The following is an 18473-nucleotide window of genomic DNA, read 5'->3' as shown; positions in this document are numbered from 1 at the left end:
GTCTGTCAGGTTTTCCACGTATAATATCATGTCATCTGCAGAAAGTGAAAGTTTGACTTCATCTTTGCCAATTTTGATGCCTTTGATTTCCTTTTGTTGTCTGATTGCTGACGCTAGGACTTCCAACACTGTTAAACAACAGCAGTGAGAGTGGACATCCCTGTCGTGTTCCTGATCTCAGGGGGAAAGCTCTAAGTTTTTCCCCATTGAGGATGATATTAGCTGTAGGCTTTTCATAAATGGCTTTTATGGTGTTTAAATATGTTCCTTTTATCCTGACTTTGTTGAGGGTTTTTATTAAGAAAGGATGCTGTATTTTGTCAAATGCTTTTTCTTCATTTATTGGCAGGATCATGTGGTTCTTATCTTTTCTTTTATTAATGTGATGTATCACATCGATTCATTTGCAAATATTGAACCAACCCTGCAACCCAGAAATGAATCCCACTTGATCATGGTGAATAATTCTTTCTGTTCCAATTGAATTGGATTTGCTAGTATCTTATTGAGAATTTTTGCATCCATATTCATCAGGGATATTGGCCTGTAGTTCTCTTTTTTTGCTGGGTCTCTGTCTGGTTTAGGAATCAAAGTAATGCTGGCTGCGTAGAATGAGTCTGGAAGTTTTCCTTCCCTTTCTATTTTGGTCCAGGAGTCTTATTTGTTGGGAGATTTTTAATGAATGTTTCAATTTCTTCACAAGTTAAGGTTCTGTTCAAATTTTCTATTTCTTCCCATTTGAGTTTTGGTTAGTGTGTGTGTGTTTAGGAATTTTTCCATTTCTTCCAGGTTGTCTAGTTTGTTGGCATATAATTTTTCATGGTATTCCTTGATAATTTCTTGTATTTCTGAGGAATTGGTTGTTATAAATCCATTTTGATTTGTGATTTTATCTATTTGGGTCCTCTCCTTTTCTTTTTGAGAAGACTGGCTACAGGTTTATCAGTTTTATTTTTTTCAAAAAACCAACTCTTGGTTTCATTGACCTGTTCTACTGGTTTGTTTGTTTGTTTTTTGGGTTTTTTTGGATTCTATATTGTTTATTTCTGCTCTGATCTTTATTATTTCTCCTCTTCTGCTGAGTTTGGGGTGTCTTTGCCGTTGTGCTTTTAGTTCCTTTAGGTGTGCTGTTAGATTCAGTATTTGGGATTTTTCTTGTTTCTTGAGATAGGCCTGGATTGCAATGTATTTTCCTCTCAGGACTGCCTTTGCTGCCTCCCAGAGCATTTGGATTGTTGTATTTTCATTTCCATTTGTTTCCATATATTTTCTAAATTTCTTCTCTAATTGCCTGGTTGACCCATTCATTCTTTAGTAGGATGTTCTTTAACCTCCATGCTTTTGGAGGTTTTCCAGACTGTTTCCTGTGGTTGATTTCAAGTTTCATAGCATTGTGGTCTGAAAGTGTGCATGGTATGATCTCAGTTCTTTTATACTTATGAAGGGCTGTTTTGTGATCTATCTTGGAGCATGTTCCCTGTGCACTCGAGAAGAAAGTATATTCTGTTGCTTTGGGATGCAGAGTTCTAAATATATCTGTCAAGACCATTTGTTCCAATGTATCATTCAGGGCCCTTGTTTCTTTATTGATCCTGTGTCTAGATGATCTATCCATTGTTGTAAGTGGAGTATTAAAGTCCCCTGCAATTACCACATTCTTATCAATAAGGTTGCTTATGTTTGTGATTAATTGTTTTATATTATTTGGGTGCTGCCGAATTCGGCACATAGACATTTGTAATTGTTAGTTCTTCCTGATGGATAGACCCTGTAATTATTATATAATGCCCTTCTTCATCTCTTGTTACAACCTTTAATTTAAAGCCTAGTTTGTCTGATATGAGTATGGCTACTCCAGATTTCTTTTGACTTCCAGTAGCATGATAGATAGTTCTCCATCCCCTCACTTTCAATCTGTAGGTGTCCTCAGGTCTAAAATGAGTCTCTTGTAGGCAGCAAATAGATGGGTCTTGGTTTTTTTGTCCATTCTGATACCCTATGTCTTTTGATTGGAGCATTTAGTCCATTTACATTCATTGTTATTATTGAAAGATATGGGTTTACAGTCATTGTGTTATCTGCAGGTTTCATGCTTGTAGTGGTGTCTCTGGTACTTTGTGGTCCTTGCAACATTTCACTCACAGAGTCCCCCTTAGGATCTCTTGTAGGGCTGGTTTGGAGGTGATGAACTCCTTCAATTTTTGTTTGTTTGGGAAGACCTTTATTTCTCTTTCTATTCTGAATGACAGACTTGCTGGATAAAGGATTCTCAGCTGCATATTTTTTCTGTTCATTGAAGATTTCCTGCCATTCCTTTCTGGCCTGCCAAGTTTCGGTAGATAGGTCTACTACTCCCCTTATGTGTCTGCCTTTGCATGTTAAGGCCCGTTTATCCCTAGCTGCTTTCAGAACTGTCTATTTTTGTATTTTGCCAGTTTCACTATGATAATATCGTGCAGAAGATCGATTCAAGTTACATGTGAATGGAGTTCTCTGTGCCTCTTGAATTTCAATGTCTGTTTCCTTCCCCAGATGGGAGAAGTTCTCAGCTATGATTTGTTCAAGTACACCTTCAGCCCCTTTCTCTCTCTTCTTCTTCTGGAATTCCTATGATAGGGATATTGTTCCATTTGATTGCATCATTTAGTTCTCTAATTCTTCCCTTGTAATCCTGGATTTTTTTAATCTCTTTTTTTTTTCAGCTTCCTCTTTTTCCATAATTTTATCTTCTAATTCACCTATTCTGTCTCTCCTCTGCCTCTTCAATCCGAGCTGTGGTCGCCTCCATTTTATTTTGCACCTCATTTATAGCATTTTATTTCATCAGGACTATTTTTTAGTCTCTTGATCTCGTAGCAATAGATTCTCTGCTGTCCTCTATGCTTTTCAACCCAGCGATTAATTTTATGACTATTATTCTGAATTCTTGTTCAGTTATATTACTTAGATCAGTTTTGATCAATTCATTGATCACTACTTCTTGGAATTTCTTCTGGGGAGAATTCTTCTGTTTCATCATTTTGGCTAGTTTTCTGTCCCTTAGGTATTTTAAAAGCTTGTTGGGTGCTCTGCACCTGCAAGCCCTGCTATATTAAAGGAGGGTCATACACAGTCCAGGGCCTGGCCCTTCAGGAGGTGGTTTTTTTTTTTGAGAGTGTTACTTTCTCTCTCTTGTGACTTTGGTTATTTTATTTCCCTCCTCGCAGTGATATTTTGGACCCTCCACCAAGTGTGCTTTGATTTGTTCCTTGGGGTTTTCCTGTAAGGGAAAACAAACAGACAGACTAATCTGGGGGAGGAAACAGGCATCCAAGTCCAAGGGCCAAGGGAACACCCTCACATAGTTTCTGCAGATCAGGAATCTGAGAGCAGCTCAGCTGTTGGTTTTGGGTCTGTGACCTGGGCTGCAGTCATCTGAAGGCTAGACTGGGGGCTGGAGGATGCACTTATAAACTCATTCAAATGGCTATTGGCAGGGGTTTCATTTCCTCACCACCTGGGCTACTCCTCACAATGTGACAGCTGGCCTCCCTCAGAGTGAGTGATCTATTTCTGTCTCCAAACTCCTGCTCACTGGCCGCTGTTAGGTCACCACTGCCACTGCATGGTAGCCGCCTCTGGAACCCACGTGGACTCGAGGATGCTTGCAGGAGGGCCCCGAACTCATTCTGAGTTAGGCACACTGCTAGCAGATTAGGTAGCAATTGTCTGTGCAGCACCACCTATGGCAGGTGGCTCTGCATTTATGCTGGGTGCAAGGGAAGGAAATGGCACCTGCCAGCTGCATTGTTCCTGGAGAAGACCCCTAGCATGCTCTAAAATCCTTATAAATGGATCTTCCTTATCTTTGCCCCAGGCACTGTGCAAACTGTTGTTTCTGTTGCTTCTCCTGTGGCTGTTGTGTCTTTAAGAGTGGGGACCCAGCCATCACTAAGCCTCCTGGTTTGCCCAGTGCTGAGTCAGCAGCCTTTTAAAGCGGCAGGCTCCAAGACCCACAGGTTATACAAACACAGAGCTCAGCCCTTTCTAGTTTTCAAAGCCAGACGTTATGGCGATTCATTTTCCCTGTGTGGGTTCCTTGATGTTTTCCATCTTTGTGCCTGCAGCTTCCTCACTCCTGGGGACAACTTCTGACCGCTGTTTCTGCTCTTCCTAAACTCTCCAGTACGGTTTCTTTTCTACATGTAATTGTGGAATTTTTTCCACAGATCGCTCTTTTGTTTATTCACTCAGATATCTAGTTGTAAATGTGGGATGGAATGAGCATCAGGTCCTACTACTTCAGCAACTTCCCAGCATCTGTCCTGCCCTTACATTGTTCTTTCTAAAAACATTTATTGAGGTATAATTGACAGATGATATTATATTAATTTCAGGTGTACAACATGTCATTTTATAGTCATATACATTTATAGTCATATACATTTTATAGTCATATACATATAGGCAAAATGGTCACTACAACAGGTGTAGTTACCTTGTCATTCACAAAGTTAATACAATATTATTGATCATATTTCTCATGCTGTATACTACATCCCCATTATTTATTTTACAGCTGGAAGTTTGTACTTATTAAATTCTCTACCCACTTTGCCATCCCCACCACCAAGCAACTCCCCTCTAGCAAACACCAATCTGCTTTCTGTATTTATAATTAGAAGTTTTGTTTTGTTTTATTTTTTTTATATTTCACATATAAATGAAGTCATATGGTATTTGTCTTTGTCTGCCTATGTCATTGATATGACTATAGCTAAACCAGTTTTTGTTTTGTTTCCATTTGTATGGAATATCTATTTCCATCCCTTCACTTTCAGTCTGTGTGTGTCCTGACTTCTGAAGTAAGCCTCTTGCAGGCAGTATATAGATGTGTCTTGTTCTTTATCCACCCAGGAACCCTATGTCTTTTAATTGGAGAATTTAGTCTATTTACATTTAAAGGAACTATTGATATGTGTGAGCCAGAGCCACCTCTGCCAACAACATGTTCAAGGTAATTCAGAGTTCTGTGGGGCCAGCCAGCCTTAAGTGTGCACACCGTCAAAGTCTATGCATCACCTAACAAGGACTCACTTCACAAAACTGCCATGAAGGTTAAGGAGCTTTCACTCTACTCCATTTCTGAGGGTCGATCTAAATATGTAGAGGAGCCAAAGGACCCATCTTGAAGAAAGCATCTCACATCTCTGACATTATGGTGAGCCATATTCAAGGTGGTGTCAGGAAATGTACTCACAAACTAAGCCCAAGATGCAGAGCTTGGTTCAGTAGGGGTTAGACACGCCAGACAAGTATAAATATCTCCCAAATGCACCTCCTGGATTTTTTCCAAGACTTGGTGTTATTGGTTTTGCTGGCATTGTTTAACTTCTTTTGGCTAGAGGTTCAAAAATAAAGAAGCCAGTGTATCCACCTGGGTTCATGGGATTAGCTGCCTCTTTTTATTATCCACAACAAGCCATTGTATTTGTCCAGGGCAGTGGGAAGAAATTATATGACTGGGATTTACAAGGATACATAGTCACAGAAAATTTGTGGAGGTGAACTTTCAAAAGACAGGAAATGTGAAGAATTCACCTGGAAATAAGTAGTATGCTCAATGCTCTGCCCATTTTAATCCGTGTAGTAAACCAGTATTTCAACAGAAAAATGGCAGAGAAGTCAGTACTAAATGTAGTAAATTGGCTTTCTTCTTCGGGAAAAACGCTAGGCCTCTTGTTATCTTGGGTCATCACCCAAGACATAAGACAGACATAATATTGCTTATATTGGATTTTTAATAATAATATATGAGAGCTCTTTTATCATATCTCAGACAATTTTATCATTTTTAAAAATTCTCATTTAAGTAGAAGATACATAACATTTTAACCATAGTTTGTTATAGTTCTGTGCTTATAGCTATTTAATCTATACTTAAAAAATTAATTTAAAAAAAGGGGGTGCCTGAGTGGCTCAGTTGGTTAAGCATCGGCTTAGGCTCAGGTCATGATCTCACACTTCATGAGTTTGAGCCCTACATCCGGCTCTCTGCTGTCAGCACAGAGCCCGCTTCAGACCCTTTGTGTCCCTCCGTCTCTGCCCCTCCCCCATGCTCTCTCTCTCAAAAATAAACATTTAAAAAAAATTAATAATAAAGTAGAATCTTTTCCATAAGTGTGTAGATAATTTACAAATTTTTATGTGAAAACTCTACCTTTTTACTCCTTTTGCTACGCCTTTTATGTTATTTTTTATATTCATATGAAGTTTTTGTTTAAATTCCACTTAGTTACCATACATGTAATATTAGTGTCAGGTGTTAAAAACAGTGATTCAACACTTACATATGACACTTGGTGCTCATCACAAGTGCACTCCTTAATCACCGTCACTGATTTTCCCCATCCCCCCACCTACCTCCTCTCTAGTAACCATCAGTTTCTTCCCATAGATAAGAGTCTGTTTCGTGGTTTTCCTCTCTTTTCTTCCCATATCATTGTTTGTTTTTGTTTCTTCAATTCCACATGTAAATAAAATCATATGGTGTTTGTCTTTCCCCACTGACTTATTTCACTTAGCTCGATACACTCTAGCTTCATTCACATCATTGCAAATGGTGAGATTTCATCCTTTTTGAAGGCTGAGTAATATTCCATTGTATATATACACGACTTCTTCTTCATCCATTCGTCAGCCATTGGACATTTGAGCATTTTCCATAATTTTGCTTTTATCGATACTACTACTATAAACATTGGGGGGGTGTGTATCCCTTTGAACTAGAATTTTTGTATTCTTTGGGTAAATACATAACAGTACAAGTGCTGGATCATAGGGTAGTTCCGTTTCTAGCTTTGTGAGGAACCTGCATCCTGTTTTCCACAGTGGCTGCACCAGTTTGCATTTGTACCAACAAAGGAATCCCCTTTTTCTACATCCTTGCTAACATCTGCTTCTTGTGTTGTGATTTTAGCCATTCTGACAGGTGTGAGGTGATATCTCATGACAGTTCTGATTTATATTTCCCTGATGATGAGTGATGTTGAGCATCTTTTCATGTGTCTGTTGGCCATCTAGATGTGCACTTTGGAAAAATGTCTATTCATGTCTTCCGCCCATTTTTACCAAATAATTTGTTTTTGGGTGTTGAGTTTTATAAGTTCTTTATATATTTTGGATACTAACCGTTTATCCGATATGTCATTTGCAAATATCTTCTCCCTTCTGTAGGTTGCCTTTCAGTTTTGTCGATTGTTTCCTTTGCTTTTTAGGAGCTTTTCATTTTGATGAAGTCCCAATAGTTTATTTTTGCTTTCATTTCCCTTGCCTCAGGAGACATATCTAGTAAGAAGTTGCCACAGCTGAGGTCAGAGAGGTTACTGCCTGTGTTCCCCTCTAGGATTTTAATGGTTTCCTGCTTCACATTTAGGCTTTTCATCTATTTTGAATTTATTTTTGTGTATGGTGTATAAAAGGGGTCCGGGGGCGCCTGGGTGGCGCAGTCGGTTAAGCGTCCGACTTCAGCCAGGTCACGATCTCACGGTCCGTGAGTTCGAGCCCCGCATCAGGCTCTGGGCTGATGGCTCAGAGCCTGGAGCCTGTTTCCGATTCTGTGTCTCCCTCTCTCTCTGCCCCTCCCCCATTCATGCTCTGTCTCTCTCTGTCCCCAAAATAAATAAACGTTGAAAAAAAATTTTTTAAATAAAAAAAAAAATAAATAAAAGGGGTCCAGATTTATTTGTTTGCATGTTGCTGTCCAGTTTTCCCAACACCTTTTGTTGAAGAGACTGTGTTTTTCTCATTGGATATTCTTCCCTGTTTGTCAAAGATTAATTGACCATACAGTTGTGGGTTCATTTCCAACTTTTCTATTCTATTCCATTATCTGTCTGGTTTTTGTTGTGTTTTCCATTTCTTTGTTGAACTTCTAATTTTGTTCTTGAATTGCTTCCCTGATGTTATTAAATTATCTCTGTTCTTTTGTAGATCTCTGCCCATATGTGGAACAAATAACTTGAATATTTTTGTAGGGTAATTTCTGGATCTTCATTTCTTTGGGACCCAGTACTGGAGATTTACTGGAGACTCCTTTGGTGGAGTCATGTTTCCCTGATTCTTCATGATCCCTATAGTCTTGCATGTGTGCTTGTACATTTGAAAAAGCAGTCACCTCTTTCAGACTTTATGGACTTCCAGACTTTATTTATTTATTTATTTTTTTAAATTTTTTTTTTCAACGTTTATTTATTTTTGCGACAGAGAGAGACAGAGCATGAACGGGGGAGGGGCAGAGAGAGAGGGAGACACAGAATCGGAAACAGGCTCCAGGCTCTGAGCCATCAGCCCAGAGCCTGACGCGGGGCTCGAACTCGCGGACGGCAAGATCGTGACCTGGCTGAAGTCGGACGCTTAACCGACTGCGCCACCCAGGCGCCCCTGGACTTCCAGACTTTAAAGGAAACCTTCACTCATGCTGGATCATAGATCTAGGGTACAGGGTGCCAAGTGTGTGGATATGTGGTGGCACTGGGTTCTGGGGGACATGATAATCTGCGGTTCAGGCCAGTGGACTTCACAGCATTGACAATTGTATGGTCCTTGGCTAACACTACAGGAGGGCTGCAGTGGCTGTAAGGGCAGTTGGGGGTCCTCAGCAGCACCTCCAAATCCAGTAGCTAGGGACCAGGGTAAGCAGCAGTGGTGGCTAGAGCCAGCGGTGTGCACACACTTGGCTACAGGGGCCAGCTTCTGGTTCCTATGTAGTGGCAGGAGCCATTTGCAGAGACACACGTGGTGATGGAGGCCAAAGCAAGTGGCAAGAGCCAAGGTCAACTATGGACTTACTGGTAGCTGTAGAGGCCCTGGCTGCTCGCATGTGCTCCTGTGGCTGTGTACGCTTTCCATCTGGGTGCGCATATTACAATGGAGGTTGATGATGGGGGGTGCTGGGCTGGGGGCATGCAGATGCATAACTGGAGGGACTTGCAACAGGTGGGCACAGTAATGCTGGCTGGAGACAGAAGTCAGAACTGATCTGGGCTCACAAGCAGCTGTGAAGTCCTTGGTTGTTGGTGTGCTCACCTGTGGCTGTACACTTTTCCCTGGGGCATGTGTGCTATAGTGGAGGTGGTTGATAGGCAAGTGTGTGGAGGTGCACAGCTGGAGGGGCTGTGAGCATGAGCATAAGCATGAACATGAGCATGGCAGTGAGGGTCAGTGGGGAGAATCTAGAGTGTCATCTTCCACTCACACAGCCATAGAGGGCTTGGATGACTGTTGGCGTGCTTCCGGGGATCCAACAAGGAAGTGGAAGGGAGCAAGGAGAGACTCATATGGCTGGCTTTAACAAACATGAATATTTATGGGGCAGAAAACTGGAAAAACCTGGGTCTGTGGTGGTTGTGCTGGCCATTGGCTTTGTTGGTGGCAAAATGTGCTGAGTTTGTCTGCAGAGCAGGTCTCTCTGAACTGCAATTATTCTCACTGTGCATCTGTTAATAATAGCTTCTGCTTTTCTTTCTTCTTCCTAACCAACTCTCTGTGTCTCAGCTTTGCCAGTCTGGCTGGGGTGAAAACAGTGGGACCTTTGCACAGTGCCTTGGGAGACTGGGGAAGCTGGTCGCTCGCTTCAGTATTGCTTTCCTGGGGAGAACTCTTTCTAGCTGGGAAGTTAGTTGTTGGTGCTGAACAGTGCTGGCTTGTGGGATGGGATGATGAAGATAAAATGAAGATGTCTGCTTTCTCTTTCAAATTTTTTGTTTGTTTGTTTCACTGTGTTGCTTAAACTTCTTAGGTGGACTCTGGAAGTCTTCCAGAAATGATTAGTTTTTTTTTTTTTTTTTTAATGGATAGCTGTCCAATTGTGGTTCTTTGAAGAAGATCATGGAAGCTGGGTTCTTCTACATTGTCATTTTTCTACTTCCACATTCTTTGTCTTTTTTTTTTTTTTAAGAGAGAGAGAAGGCGTGCAAGTGGGGGAGATGGGCAGAGGGAGAGAAAGAGAATCTAAAGCAGGCTCCATGCCCAGGGCAGAACCTGATGTGGGGCTCAATCCCACAACTCTGGGATCATGACCTGGGCTGAAATCAAGAGTTGGATGCTCAACCTACTGAGCCACCCAGGTGCCCCCACATTCTTTGTCTTAATGCAAATGTGTGTGTGTGTGTGTGTGTGTGTGTGTGTGTGTGTATTTCTGTGTTTTCTCTCTTGTTCTATGAGTCTATTTCTTTATGTGTTAGCCAATATCAGCACCTTATCAGTAGCTTTTATACATTATTGGCATATATTCAATAGAGCAAGTCCTGTGCCTGTCTCTTTAAATACAGTCCTAGCTATTCTTGACCATTTTTGTACAAATTTTATAATCAGGTTGTTATGGTCCACATATATGTGTGCACACACACACACACACACACACACACACAAGGAATTGGGACTTTGAGTTTTATGAATCATGAATATGATCTCTTGCCATTTATTTAGGTCTTTACTAATTTCACTCACTAATTTATTATAGTTTTTTTTTCCATAGGGATCTTGTACATTTTTAAAGATTTGTTCCTAGGTACTATATGTTTTTTGCAGTTTCAACTATTTTAGTATTTTGTTTGCTGCACATATATAAGCACAAAGTTGATTTTGTCTATTGTATACAGAAATTTTGCTGAGCTCATTTTTTAGTTGTAATAATTAACTATTGATTCTTTTGGAATTCTTACATAGAAAATGATATGATCTATGAAAAATGACAGACTTGTTTTTGTTTCTGAATATACATCCAATATAAATTTAATCTCTTTTTTAAAAAAATTGGGAGGGCCTGGCTGGCTCAGTTGGTTAAATGCTCAACTCTTGATTTTGGCTCAGGTCATGATCTCATGGTTGGTGAGATGGAGCCCCTCATGGGGCTCCGCAGTGACAGTACAGAGCCTGCTTGGGATTCTCTCTCTCCCTGTCTTTCTGCCCCTCACCCCCAATAAATAAGTAAACTTAACAAACTGAGGGTTGCTGGAGGGGTTGTGGGGGGGGGGATGGGCTAAATGGGTAAGGGGCATTAAGGAATCTACTCCTGAAATCATTGTTTCACTATATGCTAACTAATTTTAAAAAATAAAAAATTAAATTAAAAAAAGGACTTAAAGCTTTTTTGTAATAGCTAGAGTTTTATTTTAAGAGTTTTATCTTTTTTTAAGGAGAATTTATTTTTTATTTATTTTTTAAGTTTATTTTTTAATTAAAAAAGATTTTTTAGTGTTTATTTTTTTTTGAAGTTTATTGTCAAATTGGTTTCCATACAACACCCAGTGCTCATCCCAAAAGGTGCCCTCCTCAATACCCATCACCCACCCTCCCCTCCCTCCCACCCCCCATCAACCCTCGTTTGTTCTCAGTTTTTAAGAGTCTCTTATGCTTTGGTTCTCTTCCACTCTAACCTCTTTTTTTTTTTTTCTTCCCCTCCCCCATGGGTTTCTGTTAGTTTCTCAGGATCCACATAAGAGTGAAACCATATGGTATCTGTCTTTCTCTGTATAGCTTATTTCACTTAGCATAACACTCTCCAGTTCCATCCATGTTGCTACAAAGGGCCATATTTCATTCTTTCTCATTGCCACGTAGTACTCCATTGTGTATATAAACCACAGTTTCTTTACTCTACTACAAAGCTGTAATCATCAAGACAGCATGGTATTGGCACAAAAACAGACACATAGACCAATGGAATAGAATAGAAACCCCAGGACTAGACACACAAACGTATGGCCAACTAATCTTTGATAAAGCAGGAAAGACTATCCAATGGAAAAAAGACAGTCTCTTTAACAAATGGTGCTGGGAGAACTGGACAGAAACATGCAGAAGGTTGAAACTAGACCACTTTCTCACACCATTCACAAAAATAAACTCAAAATGGATAAAGGACTTGAATGTGAGACAGGAAACCATCAAAACCCTAGAGGAGAAAGCAGGAAAAGACCTCTCTGACCTCAGCCATAGCAATTTCTTACTTGACACATCACCAAAGGCAAGGGAATTAAAAACAAAAATGAACTACTGGGACCTTATGAAGATAAAAAGCTTCTGCACAGCAAAGGAAACAACCAACAAAACTAAAAGGCAACCAATGGAATGGGAAAAGATATTTGCAAATGACATATCAGACAAAGGGCTAGTATCCAAAATCTATAAAGAGCTCACCAAACTCCACACCTGAAAAACAAATAACTCAGTGAAGAAATGGGCAGAAAACATGAATAGACATTTCTCTAAAGAAGACATCCAGATGGCCAACAGGCACATGAAAAGATGCTCAACATCGCTCCTCATCAGGGAAATACAAATCAAAACCACACTCAGATACCACCTCACGCCAGTCAGAGTGGCCAAAATGAACAAATCAGGAGACTATAGATGCTGGCGAGGATGTGGAGAAACGGGAACCCTCTTTCACTGTTGGTGGGAATGCACTCTGGAAAACAGTGTGGAGGTTCCTTAGAAAATTAAAAATAGACCTACCCTATGACCCAGCAATAGCACTGCTAGGAATTTACCCAAGGAATACAGGGGCACTTGTACCCCAATGTTTATAGCAGCACTCTCAACAATAGCCAAATTATGGAAAGAGTTTTATCTTTTTAATAGAACTCAATACTGTATTCATAGCATAACTAAGTTAGGCACAAAAACAGAAGCTTTTCCTTTACTGAATCGAAGAGAATTAAAGGTAGAAGTTCAGTACCTGGGACAGCTCACTGGACCCGCGGCTTGTTTTGGCTCTGTGGAAAACAGCTTTTATCCTAAGAATGTGAGATTTATGTGGTTGGCTATATCTAATTAAAACAACATTATTAGATCATTCTTGACATTTTTTGCCATCTTTTTCTGCTGGAGCTATGGAATAAACTTTATAGTCACAAGCTTTTCTTTGAAATAGGGGTCAATTTTGTAAACTAAAAGTCAGAGGCAAAGGAGATTAAACCAAAGGAAGATGTTGGTAAACATCAATCAGAATCTTGGGGAGTAGGGAAATTGTTGCAGGATTTTATTCCACTTGCCTTTGTCCAAACACAGCATTCAGATATGATGTTTTTAATCTAAGACTATTCTAGATGTCAGTAGGGAGTTTGTTTAAAACCCCTGGATATATGTGATCTTGGCATGTTTCTCAGACTTTAATAACAATCTTGATAAAAAGCTATTTTCTTTCTTTATCCATTCCTTTCATTCTTTTTCTTTTTTGTTCTATAGTTACTTTCCATTCTCTGAGGGCACTGTGAGAAAAATACTGCTGTAGAAGAGGAAGCTGAACTTCTTATGTATTTGGACAACAACTGCCCTAATGATGTTATGCTTCAATCACACTAAAGAAGGCCAAGGTAAGCAAGAATAGAGTTTTACATTAACTAGACTTTTAAAAGATTAAAAATCTTTTGGGGACCAGAGGGCCATTTAGTTTCCTTTTGGAAAGTAAGTTGGCTAATCATAATTAACAAGAGAGAAATCTAAATTCTCCAGGAAATATTTTTAAAAACATGGCCCAAGCCATACTGCAATAAGGAGAACAATCTTATGCTAAGTTTAGTGGATTGAAAAGATACAAAGAAGCCTGGGTTCTTGTGCTGTCTGTAATCCATGATATTATCTCAGAATGCTTACTTCTGGATTTCTCAATATTTTAGAAGAAACAAATTTTTAAGGCACTTAAGAAATAGAATTTTAAGGCACTTTTGAAGGTTTCTCAAGCTCCCAGCTAAATATTTTCCTCTTAAGAACATAAGGTAAGGTTCAGGAAAATGGGACTATCAGTACCCTAGGCTCATCTCATCCCATGAAACACAACTGGATAACTACCAAATCATACTAAGTACCCCAGAAATTGGCCTGAAGACTGACAGAACAAACTCCACAACTAAAGGGAGAGAAAAAGGCAAATCAAAGAAAGTAGGAACTGTGGAGATGTGTTTAGGGGAGAAGCAGATCACAGGTAGTATGGAGAGGATGGAGCCAGGGTCACAGAACGGGAAAGTGAGAGAGGAGTCCACAGGGGAACGCACAAGGAGAATGTTTATCCATTGGCTTGCATACAAGAGGGGCTGAATTTCATGAGTTCTTGCAACCAGCAGGTTTAAAGCCTGGACTTTAAAGGTTGAGAAGCTTGTCTGGGATAGAGCCTGGAGGGCACTGCACTTCTTTTGTAGAGAAGGCAGGCAACAACCCGGAGACAGACAGCATGGTAACAGTGATCTGAAGACAGCCTGGGGCACACTGGGGGAGATTATTCTGGTCTTCTTGGAGTGCATCCCTGAGAGGCAGAGTTCAAGGAGACACAACTCTTTGGGAAGAAAAGAGCCAGCCAGAGCCATTTCCTTTCCCTGCCCCTCAGTGTAAACACAGAGCCACCTGAGGGAACCAGCTCAGCCCTGACACTGGCCGCCTAACTTGCATATACAAAGACCCCTCCCCCTTTGCTGTGGTGGGATTGCCCTTCTCATTCAAGCTTGCCTCGGTCCCAAGGTGGTAGGCCCCTCCCCAAGAAGACCGGCACAAGCCCGTGCCCACACCACATTCCTTGACCAGAGAGTTCTGCAGGGTCTCAGTTCTGGTGGAGATGGTATTGGGTATCATTTCATAAGCAGACAAGAGCACACCTGGTTAAAACTTGCCACACGCAGGCCAGGGACCACACACTGCCCACAGCAGGCTAGAAGATTCTCTGCAGATGACTGGCCTGAGGGTAGACCAGCCAGAACACAACAGCATAGCACATGCAGCACACATTGGAGATGTTCCTTGAAGCACCAGCCCTGGGCACTACGTGGCCTCTTTTTATAAAGCCATTACTTTCAGGAGCAGGCAATATAACTGGCTTCTCTAACACAGAGAAGAAGACAGAGACAAAAGGCAAAAATGGAGGAATTCATCCCAAAGGATAGAACATGACAAGGTCATGGCCAGAGATCTAAGTAAAACAAAAATGACATGCCTGATGGAGAATGTAACGCAACAATCATATAGATATTCACTGGGCTTGAGAAAAGAATGGAAGGCATAAGTGAGACCCTTACCACAGACACAAATAGTTAAAAAGAATCACTCAGAGATGAAGCATGCAATAAACAAGATTGGAAACACACCTGATGTAGTGAACCGCAGGCTAGAGGAAGCAGAAGAATGAATTAGTGACCTAGACAACAAAGCAATGGACAGTAATGAAGCTGAACAAAAGAGGGAGAGAAGTATGGAACAGGAGAGTAGGCTCAGGGAACTCAGGGACTCCATCAAACCTAATAACATTCATATTATAGGAGTCCCAGAAGAAGAGAGAGAAAAGGGGGCAGAAAATTTATTTGAGGAAATAATAGCTGAAAACTTTCCTAAACTGGGGAAGGAAACAGACTTCCAGATCCAGGAGGCACAAAGAACTCCCATAAAAATACACAAAAGCAGGCCAACACCTATACATACAGTAATTAAATTTACAAAATATCATGATAAAGAAAAAAACCCTAAAAACAGCAAGACAAAAGAACAAGGCTAGCTGCAGAACTCTCAACAGAAACTAGGCAAGCCAGAAGGGAGTGACATGATATATTCAAAGTGCTGAGTGGGAAAAATCTGTAGCCAAGAACACTCTATCCAGCAAAGCTATCATTCAGAAAAGAAGGCAAGATCAAGAGTTTCCCAGACAAACAAAAACTATAGAAGTTCATGACCGCTAAACCAGCCCTGCAAGAAATATTAAAAGGGACTCTGAGTGGAAAGGGAAGACAAAAAGTGACAAAGACAAGAAGGGATCAGAGAAAATCTCCACAAACTGATAAAACAAGTAATAAAATGGCAATAAATACATTGCTATCAATAATTACTCTGAATAATTACTTTGACTGGACTAAATGCTCCAGTCAAAAGACATAGGGTGTCAGACTGGATAAAAAAAAACCCAAGATCCATCTATATGCTGCCTACAAGAGACTAATTCTAGACTTAAAGACACCTGCAGATTGAAAGTGAGGGGATGGAGAAATATTTATCATGAAAATGGATGTCAAAAGAAAACTGGAGTAGCAATACTTACATCGGACAAACTAGATTTTAAAAATAAAGGCTATAAGAAGTCATGAAGAAGGGCACTATATCATACTAAAAAATATATCCAAAAAGAATATATAACAATTGTAAATATTTATGCACCCAACATGGAGCACCCAAATATATGTCAGTTAACAAACATAAAGGAACTCATTGATAATAATACCATAATAGTAGGGGACTTTAATACCCCACTTACAACAATGGACAGATCATCTAAGCTGAAAATCAACAAGGAAACAATGGCATTAAATGACACACTGGACCAGATGGATGTAACAGATACATTCAGAATTTGAATTAAAGCATTCCATCCTAAAGCAAAAGAATACACATTCCTTTTAAGTGCACATGAGACATTCTCGAAAATAGATCACGTTTGGGTCACAAATCAGGCCTCGTCAAAAACAAAAAGATCAAAGTCATACCATGCACTTTTCTGACCACACGCTATGAAACTAGAAGTCAACCACAAGAAAAACTTTGGAAAGACCACAAATACATGCAGGGGCGCCTGGGTGGCTCAGTTGATTAAGCAACTGACTTCAGCTCAGGTCATGATCTCACAGTTTGTGAGTTCGAGCCCCACGTCGGGCTCTGTGCTGGCAGCTCAGAGCCTGGAGCCTGCTTCAGATTCTATGTCTCCCCCTCTCTCTACCCCACCCCTGCTCATGCTCTGTGTCTCTCTGTCTCTCAATAATAAATAAACATTAAAAAGAAAATACCACAAATACATGCAGATTAAACAACATGCTGCTAAACAATGAATGGATCAATCAGGGTATCAAAGAAGAAATAAAAAATTAAATGAAAAGGAAAACACGATGGTCCAACACCTTTGGGATGCAACAAAAGTTGCATATAAAAGTCTATATGCTTCCTAAGAGGGAAGTATCTAGATAGGTCTACCTCAAGAAGCAAGAAAAATCTCAAACGAACCACCTAACCTTATACCTAAAGGAGTTAGAAAAAGAACAAGAAATGAAGCTTAAAGCCAGCAGAAGGAAGGAAGTAATAAAGAGAGGAAATAAATGATATAGAACCAAAATAAAACCCAATAGAACATATCAATGAAACCAGGAGCTTATCAAAAGGAAAAAAAGCAAAGACCCAAATAAATAAAATCACAAATGACAGAGGAGAAATAACAACCAACATCACAGAAATAGAAATAATTATAAGGGAATATTATGAAAATCTGTATGGCAACAAATGGGGCCACCTGGAAGAAATGGATAAATTCCTAGAAATATATAAGCTACCAACACTGAAATCATAAAATAGAGAAAACTTGAACAGACTGATAACAAGCAAAGAAATTGAGTCAGTAATCAAAAATATTCCAATAAACAAAACTCCAGGTCCAGACGGCTTCACGGGTGAATTCTACCAAACATTTAAAGAGGATTTCATATGTGGATCTTGAGAAATTTAACAGAAGACCATGCTGGAAGGGAAGGGGGAAAAAAAAGTTACAGAGAGGGAGGGAGGCAAACCATAAGGGACTCTTAAAAACTGAGAACAAACTGAGGGTTGATGGGGGTGGAGGAGAGGGGAAAGTGGGTGATGGGCATTGAGGAGGACACTTGTTGGGATGAGCACTGGGTGTTGTATGGAAACTAATTTGACAATAAATTATATTTTAAAAAAATAAAGAGGAGTTAATACCTATTCTTCTCAAACTATTCCAAAAAATACAAATGGAAGGAAAACTTTCAAATTCATTGTATGAGGCCACCATTACCCTGATACCACAACTAGATAAAGACTCCACTAAAAAGAGAACTACGGACCAATATCCCTGATGAACGTGGATGTAAAAATTCTCAATAAAATACTAGAAACCGAATCCAGTAGTACATGAAAAGAATCATTCACCATGGGCAAGTGGGATATATTCCTGCTTTGTAAGGGATGTTTGATAATTGCAAATTAATCAACATGATACACCACATAAATAAAAAGAGAGGATAAGACCATATGATCCTCTCAATAGATGCAGAAAAATCTTGTGACAAAGTAAGACATCCATTCATGATAAAGTCCCTCAACAAAGTAGGGTTAGAGTGAACATACCTCAACATAATAAAGGCCATCTATGAAAAACCCACAGCTAACATCACCCTCAATGGGGAAAAACTGAGAGCTTTCCCCTAAAATCAGGAACAAGATCCAGGTGTCCACTCTCACCACTTTTATTCAACATACTACTGGAAGTCCTAGCCACAGCAGTCACACAACGAAAAGAAAAGGCATCCAAATCAGCAAGAATAAGTCAAACTTTCACTGTTTGCGGATGACATAACACTTTACAGAGAAAAACCTGAAAGATTCCACCAGAAAACTGCCAGAACCAGTACACAAATTCGGTAAAGTCACAGGATACAAAACCAGTGTACAGA

General features: G+C 40.0%; 1 pseudogene; it reads left to right on the top strand.

Annotated features, from left to right (window-relative positions):
• Window positions 1-4984: 4984 nt before the first annotated feature.
• On the top strand, window positions 4985-5599 carry LOC112848789 (MICOS complex subunit MIC26 pseudogene; annotated as a pseudogene).
• The last annotated feature ends 12874 nt before the right edge of the window (window positions 5600-18473 follow it).

The sequence above is a fragment of the Puma concolor genome, chromosome C1 (genome assembly GCF_028749965.1).
Source record: "Puma concolor isolate L17-30 chromosome C1, mPumCon1.1.hap2, whole genome shotgun sequence".
NCBI lineage: Eukaryota > Metazoa > Chordata > Mammalia > Carnivora > Felidae > Puma > Puma concolor.
Note: the sequence above shows the minus strand (reverse complement) of the source record. Positions and strands in the feature narration are given on the sequence as shown.